Source organism: Piliocolobus tephrosceles, chromosome 4 (genome assembly GCF_002776525.5).
Source record: "Piliocolobus tephrosceles isolate RC106 chromosome 4, ASM277652v3, whole genome shotgun sequence".
NCBI classification, from domain to species: domain Eukaryota; kingdom Metazoa; phylum Chordata; class Mammalia; order Primates; family Cercopithecidae; genus Piliocolobus; species Piliocolobus tephrosceles.
Window position 1 is genome coordinate 128205129 of NC_045437.1, and position 8901 is coordinate 128214029.

Consider the following 8901-nt stretch of genomic DNA (forward strand, 5'->3'; position numbering starts at 1 on the left):
AATGAAGGGTCACCTTGCCGTGAACTGAGTGGCTTTGAGATAGCAGACACAACTGAAACATTAGTGGAGGTCAAATTTTAAAAGACTTTAAGTATCAAGGCAAATATTTTTCTACTTTGTTTTATAGGCAACTTGTTTAAATGCTAATGCTGAAATATATAATCATATACAAAGGAAGCTGAAGCAACAACTTTGAGGAGTTCACTGAAATAGAGGTGTTAGGGAAAGCTTCACGGAGAGCTTATCACACAGGGATTATCCGGACCTTGGATTGTATCTGGCTTTTTGAGCAGCCTTGTTACTATCGCCCGCATTACTCCCTGGTAATCAAAGAGAAAGAAGGATGAGTCCTGGCCAAATCGTGGCACACAGCCGGCCTCGCTGCTGGAAAGAGCTGCTCTACCATTAATCTTTTGGACTGGGCATGTGCAGAGAATGGATGGGCTCAGAGCCCGAGGGCAGCTGTTCTGAAGATAGCTGAAGCAGAACACTACAGACAAGAAAAGCCAGAGATGTATTTTGGTCATTCACTGATGTTCAGTGAACCTGGCTGAGCCCTAGCTGTAAAATTCTGAGAAATGGTGGCATCTCCCGGTAGCGGATAGAAAGGCTGTTCATAACCTAAGGATAGGATAAAACCAGAGCTGAAGAGGCAGAATTGTTTTTTTTTGTTTTTTTATATTTATTTTATTATTATTATACTTTAAGTTCTAGGGTACATGTGTATAACATGCAGGTTTGTTACATATGTATACTTGTGTCATGTTGGTGTGCTGCACGTATCAACTCGTCAGCACCCATCAACTCCTCAGCACCCATCACCTCGTCATTTACATCAGGTAAAACTCCCAGTGCAATCTCCCCCCACCCTCCCCATGATAGGCCCCGGTGTGTGATGTTCCCCTTCCCGAGTCCAAGTGATCTCATTGTTCAGTTCCCACCTATGAGTGAGAACATGCGGTGTTTGGTTTTCTGTTCTTGCGATAGTTTGCTGAGAATGATGGTTTCCAGCTGCATCCATGTCCCTACAAAGGACACGAACTTACAGAATGGGAGAAAATTTTTGCAATCTACTCATCAGACAAAGGGCTAATATCCAGAACCTACAAAGAACTCAAACAAATTGACAAGAAAAAAACAACCCCATCAAAAAGTGGGCAAAGGATATGAACAGACATTTCTCAAAAGAAGACATTCATACAGCCAACAGACACATGAAAGAATTGTTACTAAGACTAGAAGTTAAATTGCCCCCAATACCAGAACCTTCTTCCCTCCAGTAGCTATGTCCCTCTAGGTCCCCTGCACAGAGACATACACGTGATGAAAGCAAGAAAATAAAGTTTTATTTGGAAATCTTAACAATATTTTATCAATGAAATGGTGTTCCCCATGTCACGGGTGTCAGGTAATATCTTGGCGGGGCCCAGGGAAGGAAATTTTATGCAGATTATATGAGACCAAATGTTGTAATTTCCTCTTTCCCTCTGATTTTCCTCTTTCCCTCTGATTTTTATCACTGCAATACATTAAAGTGATTGCTTCTTTATAAGTAGTATCAGACCTCACATGAATCAGGCCTCAGCTACATTCACTTCCTAATTTTCTCAATTCACTATATATATATATATATAAAATATATAAAAGTATACATATATATAAATATATGTGTATATATAGTCTTTTTTTTTTTTTTTTTTTTGAGACAGAGTCTCACTCTGTCAGCCAGACTGGTGTGCATTGGCATGATCTCTGCTCACTGCAACCTCCATCTCCTGGGTTCAAGCAACTCTCCTGCCTCAGCTTCCCAAGTAGCTGGGATTAGAGATGTGTGCCAACTCACCCGGCTAATTTTTGTATTTTTAGTAGAGACGGGGCTTCACCATGTTGGCCAGGCTGGTCTCGAACTCCTGACCTCAGGTAATTCACCCTTCTCAGCCTCCCAAAGTGCTGGGATTATAGGTGTGAACCACCACAGCCAGCCAATTGACAATATTTTGTTTTTCTGTGGTACTAGAATAACCATTATTCTTCATGTAGACTTACAGAACATTAGAGATAGAAGACACCTTGGACATTACAATACATTCCTTGACAGGGAGGAGAGAAGGAAAAAAAGAATCAAAATCTATTTGGCATCTATTCTGTTACAGTTACATTACAATCTTTTAATGGTAGGAGTTATTTCCATTTTACATAGGGAAGAGAGAAAAATCAAAGAAACTAAATAACTTACCCAAAACCACGCAACTAGCTTCTTAAATAATTGGAATTTAAGCAATGGCTTCATTATGTATAAAGCTCATACTCTTTAACTTCCTTCCTCCCTTCTTTCCTTTCTTCCTTCCTGCTTTCCTTTCATTTAACCATTTATTCAACCAATATTTATCAACACTCTGCTTTGTAGCAGCCATGATAAGCATTAGTGATACAATAATGAATGATTCCTGTCTTCAAGCAGCACAAAATGTGTATTTTGGTTGTCTTTTTACTCTCTGTATCCCCTTCTACATTTTGTGCTGTAGAAAGAAAAGAACAAAATTCTAAGAAGAGTATATCAGGAGAAATTTACAAGAGGAAGACATTTATTCTAAGACTCAAATGTTGAATAAAGGATATTAAGAGAAACAGAGTATAAACCTGTTTCATGCTGGGCGCGGTAGCTCACGCCTATAATCCCAGCACTTTGGGAGGCCGAGGTGGGCGGATCATCTGAGGTTGGGAGTTCAAGACCAGCCCGGTCAGCATGGAGAAACCCTGTCTCTACTAAGAATACAAAGAATACAAAAACTTAGCGGGGCGTGGTGGCACATGCCTGTAATCCCAGCTACTTGGGAGACTGAGGCAGGAGAATCCCTTGAACCTGGGAGGCGAATGTTGTGGTGAGCCAAGATCGTACCATTGCACTCCAGCCTAGGCAACAAGAGCAAAACTCCATCTCAAAAAACAAATAAACAAAAAAACAAAAAAACTGTTTCAGGCAGTGGTGACAACATATGTGAAGCTCTGTACACAAGAGAGATAACAACTGTAGTGGATGCCACAATGAATCACCCACTTTGTTCTTTGAAGATGAAGGAAAATACTTATTCCCCGTAGTTGGTGGAAGTGCTGCCAACAGACAGACCTTAGCTGACAGCTGTCTTTAAGGAGTGCTTTGACTCAAGAGAAAAAGTGTGCTCAAGCTCTTATCGATTGCCTAGAGAAGTCTGCATCCAAAGACTGGCCAACTTGGAAGCACAGAGAGCTAACAGCTTCTCTCCAACTCAAGACAATGCTGAAGGACTGCCTTGGCTTCAGAGCTCTCGTATGATTGACTAAAGTCTTTGCTGAATTTGTATCACAGTTCAATATTTCTTCTGTCTAATCCTGCTTCCTTCCCTTACCTGCCATAAGTATTAATCCCCAAACTTCTCCTAAGCATCCCCTCTGAACACTAGCCTCCATCTGAAAGTCTGCTTTATAAAGAACACAATTGGCAACAAGTGGCAAAATGGTTTTGTAAAAATTAAACATGACCACTATGCTGGAAGTAGGTAACATGGGATATGGTTAAAATAGAAAAGGAATGTAAGAAATACAGCCCGAGAAGTGTGCAGGGTTGTGGTCTTAAAGAATCATGTTGACTGCAACCTCTCAAAGAACAAAGTCCATAACAACTGACCTCAAATGGGAGCTCTTCATAACCTGACAGAAAACATCTCTATCATACTTATTACACATCCTTGTCATGCATAGCACTTATCAAAGCCACTATTTTATAGCTGGTAATTTGTGGTTTACCCAGCTGTGAACTCAGAGAGCAGAATATAAGTCTGTCTTGTACACCACTGTAGCCCTCAGGGCTTAGCACTGGCCATGCAGAATGAGTTCAGTATAAATTTGTTGAATCACTAAATGAATGTTAGCCATCACCCAACCAAGGGCAGCAAATAATTTTGAAAAATAACTCCCTCTTGCCAAGGATGTGGGACTCCTCTCATGGACATACAAAACACGTGACCCATCAAGACCTAATGCTATCTTATGTCTGCATTAATGTAATCAAATTCCACTTTACTAGTGAGCATGCCCTTGTAAAACCCATTGTGTAGCTATATTTTTCATTTGTGTCCTGAGAGGCACCGAATAGTTATGTTATTAGGAATTTATAAAAGCTGGAAATTTGTCTGTTGAAGGTCCTGGGTGGATGAAGTGAGTCAATGATTTGAGGACCTATGTCAGGCTGTATTTTGTTAAAACAGCTTTAAATTCATGGTGCCCTAGTTTTTTCACTCAATAGAAATAATAGAAATAGTGGGTTATAAATTCTCTGCTCCTGTTAGAAGGTGAAAACTTTCTCCTGAAGGCTGTTTACCCCAGCTCTTAATTGCAGATGAGATGAACCTGAGAATTCCAAAAAATGTTTGTTCTTAGGCTCTGTAGAGCTCATCACTGAAAATGTGGGTCTCCTAGACATGTTACTGTTTAATAAAAGTAATTCCTATAAAGCAGGCACTTGGGGCATCTGGAATGGGCAGATGATCATCCCCACGTTGTGAGTTTATAAGAAAGAAAAAGCTGCCAAAAATGCAGACAGGCTGTAGGAATCCTAGTTCAAAAGGAGTTTCTCTCTGTGAAATTATTTAGGCATTTTTTTCTGTTGTATTAAAGCAGATTCCTCAAATATTCTATCAGCTGAATTTCTGGGTTTTTATTAAATGGATTTTTGAGAAATCAGAATAACAAAGAATTTGCAAAGCCACTGAAGATATTTTTCCATGACATTGTACGAGAAACTTTGTGAATTTACTGTGAGAGGATTGAGAATACGATGAACCAAAAATGGTAGACAAAAGTGTGAATAATTGTGAAGGATATAAGATTACACTACTTGCAAACTAACAAGTTACCCTCCCACACTTTTATGGAGGCTGGCAGAAGACACAATACTCCTGAGTGAGAGACAAAAGACTATTATTACTCATGGCACAGCAGGCAGTGTAGGCTTCATATTTGCATCAGTTCCTTTTGCCTGTACCTCCCTGGTCCCATGTGTGTGATGCAGGGGAGGACTGCTGAGGAATCTTAAGTTTAGGGAGCCTCAATCTTATAAGAGAGCTGCTGGAAAACCTTCCCAACTTCTACCCTAAAAAAAGACATTTTTTTTTTTTTTTCTTTCTGAGAGGGAGTCTCGCTCTGTCGCCCAGGCTGGAGTGTAGTGGTGCCATCTTGGCTCACTGCAACCTCCATCTCCGGGGTTCAAGTTATTCTCCTGCCTCAGCCTGCTGAATAGCTGGAACTACAGGCACCTGCCACCACACCCGGCTAATTTTGTATTTTAATAGAGATGGGGTTTCACCATGTGGGCCAGTCTGGCCTCAAACTCCTGACCTCACGTGATCCACCCACCTCAGCCTCCCAAAGTGCTGGGATTACAGGCGTGAGCCATCGTGCCTGGCAGACATCTTTTTTTTTTTTTTTTAAATTGAGGCCTAAAAATAAATCTTCTCTCTGCCATACAAGAATATGCTTTCTGTATTTACCAAGGCTGTTTGCTATCCAAATATCTTTCAAAGTGTAGTCTGGAACAGAAGCTGTCAATGTTTCTTCACAAAATCTGCAAAAATCCAAGAGACACAAGACAGTCCTCCCAACAAAAGGGCTATAAGATTGAATGCCTTTTTTCTAAAGATAAATATGTTATCTTTTTCTATAGCTTATATGTTATATATAAGACTTTCTACTTTGTATTACAAGAAAGACATGCATACTATAAAACTCAAAGTATAGAAAACCAGGGAGACAATGATCTGATAAGAGGAATCCAAATAAAATTCAAGTGATCTAACTTCCATTATTTCCACCACTACCCTTAGTAGTGAAAGAATTACGCTAACAATGAAATTCGCTTCAATTTAGTTAACACCTATTATGTACTTGGTAAGCATTTACAGACATTACTTAATACAACAATCATAAGAAATGCAATATGGTATTTTATCTGTATTTAAAATAATCAATGAATTAAATTAAGTTCAAAGATTAAATATACCATTGATATTTTATGAAACCTTTTCACGGCCTCAACCTTTTTAACTCACCACAAGAAACAAGATAAATGACAAACTCCTATGATATAGGGCTAATAAGTTGCTGTGAAGGTAATAAAAATGTAATGATAATTTGCATTGCTCAAGCTATAAAACTTCCCACCCTCTCTCACTCAAGAAAGGATATAAGAAAGTGACTTTCTTATGAAAACCATTTTGAATCCACTCTAATTATATTATTCCAAAACTTGTTACTTTGTAAGAAGCAGAAAATCATGTCTGGCACACATTACAACTGAATATGATACTTCAGTGTGTTGTAACTTTATAATTAAGACCCTCCCCCAGTGGATATAGAGATATGAATTATAATAACATAGAACCATTATTAGGTAGGTACATATATGGTTGTAATTATTTGATATGCACACTGAATTTCATAGTCCTCTTATGAGGGAGTGTGGACTGTGTAAGGCTAGTCTTTGATTTAATTTTGGGGAAGCGCTGTGGAAAGGAGGATGAGTAACAAAGTTTCAGAAGGGAAAGCTTCCTACTGATGTGAATGCAAACATGCCAGAGAGCCCTTCTTTACACCATTCTTCTTTCCGTCCCTTTCTCTCTTCAATCCTCTTTCCTCCCTTTCATTCCTAGGATAATTATTAAGACAGAGTTAGTCTCAAAGCCATATGTTGTAGCAGAGGAGGGTGTTGGAACTGACCGGGGGAAAGAGTCTATCAGTACAGAAGTTTTGCACAGCACAGGGTTTAGAGTCTGACTGGAGTAAGGAGGCCATCCAGCCAGTAAGATGCAGTGGTAATGATTGGAGATTAGTCATACATAGGGTGGTTGACTAAATCAATATACACGTTGGAATAATGTGAGCTGGGCTTCTCATTGATGGAGGACAGAATTATAGATGGTAAAGGGAAAAGTAGAAGGGATTTGGTGGTATTTATTTGAAATTGGAGGTATAAGTATTTATTGGTAGTTTAGATAGATCGATGTATAGATATAATAAAGAATGGAATATTTAAATAATTTGAAAGTTCTTTTGAACAAAATCAATAAAAACACTAATGGATAATTTGTGATTATTATAGTGGAAAAACCCAGTACACAGTAACTTTGTGATGTAATCAAAATGTACATTATCAAGGACAAGACAAATTGAATTGTGTGTTACCCAATATGTTGTAATGCAAAGAACACAGTATTACTCTGTGCTACTCCTCCCAAAGAGGTAGACCTAATTCCATTGAAGAGGAAACATCACATAGACTGAATTGCAGAGAAAGTCTACAAAATAACTGCCCTGTAATCTCTAAATGTGACAAATTATAAAAGTCAATGAAAGACTGAAGAACTAAAGAGACCTAACAAAAGTTCATGCATGGTTCTAAACTGAATATTGTGCCAGTAAAGTTATTATTGTGGCAGCGTCAAAATTTGAATGAGATTCAAAGTTTAGGTGGTAGTAATGTGATGTATGAGTCTTAATTTTCTAAGGTTGGTGGTTATATTGAGGTTAAATAGGAAGATATCCTTGTTTGTAGTTAATACACACTAAAAAATGATGGGTGTGGTAGGGTATTTAGACAACTTGCTCTTCAGTTTTTCAGGGAAAAAAGTGTATCCCATATTCTGCTTACACCTTTTCTGTATACTTAACATGTTTTCTAAATATAAATAAATTAATAACTAAGTAAGTAGGTGTTAGAGATAACATTTTTCAATTAAGCACTAACAATAAGAAGTATCAAAAGTGGACCTAGATGAAGGGGAACTTCAACTGTTCAGCACAAAAGCGAATATGTTTGGGCCTAAGTAATTTTCAGTGGCCTAGGAAGATATCTAAGACCTAGAGAACAAACAAAATCATCAACTTGAAATTTAAACCACAAGATGAAAACTAATGAATGTTTCAATCAACGTATTATGTTAGCCTCATTAACTGCCACAGTTAATATTTATAAAATTTTCATTATGTTTGAAAGCATCTTGCAGATTCAGTTTCTCACAGCAAAATATTTCTCAGGCTTGTGAAATAATTGCTTAAAATATCAGTCAACCATGAATAAAACACATTTCCCAGTTCTTAATTATTTTTAAAAGTAAAATAAAATATTTTCAAATGTTTAGAGCAAAACATATATTTAATGTAGGATGGAGATGTATTTTAACAGATTTCATATGGCATTGAGAAGTTTCTAGAAAAGGACTTAAAAATGGTCTTCCGGTTAGAAGATAGTTTAATATGCATTAATCAGTTAGTGCAATTCTTAATCAAGAAGGAAAATTCTAATACCTATCTTTGAAGAATCTGACAAAGCGTAACCAAATTGGGATTTTTAGAATGAACAACCTGTCTTTTTTAAAGGACATCTCTTCCAAATGTTTCAGGTGACCACCTGATAAGTACAACACACTTCCTTAGCTTCCTACTTCCCCATCAGCCCTCACAATTTACAATTCCCTTTAGCCAAAGATCACCAGGAACATACTTGTGCTTGAACAGGTGGTTTTATTTTGTATTGTATCAAGGAGGAACACACCATAGGGAACCATAAGGTATCTGAGCAAGACAGGTTAGAAAAATCTGTTTAAGAATTTGGGTTTTGATGAGGTAATTTGGAGAGGTGTCTAAGGAAACAGGGGTTTGCTCTACATTGTAAGACAATAAAGTTTAGTTGGTAAAGAAGCAGCAATCCTTCATTGTGGCTGAGAGTGGAAGATACTTGCTGTTATTTACAGTGTTATGTAATGTGCTGAGATATTGTTTTTGAATCAGTTTATTATGATCTCAGAATGACTTGTTGATGTTCTATGAGTTTTTTTTTTTTTTTTTTTTTTTTTTTTTTTTTTTTTTTTG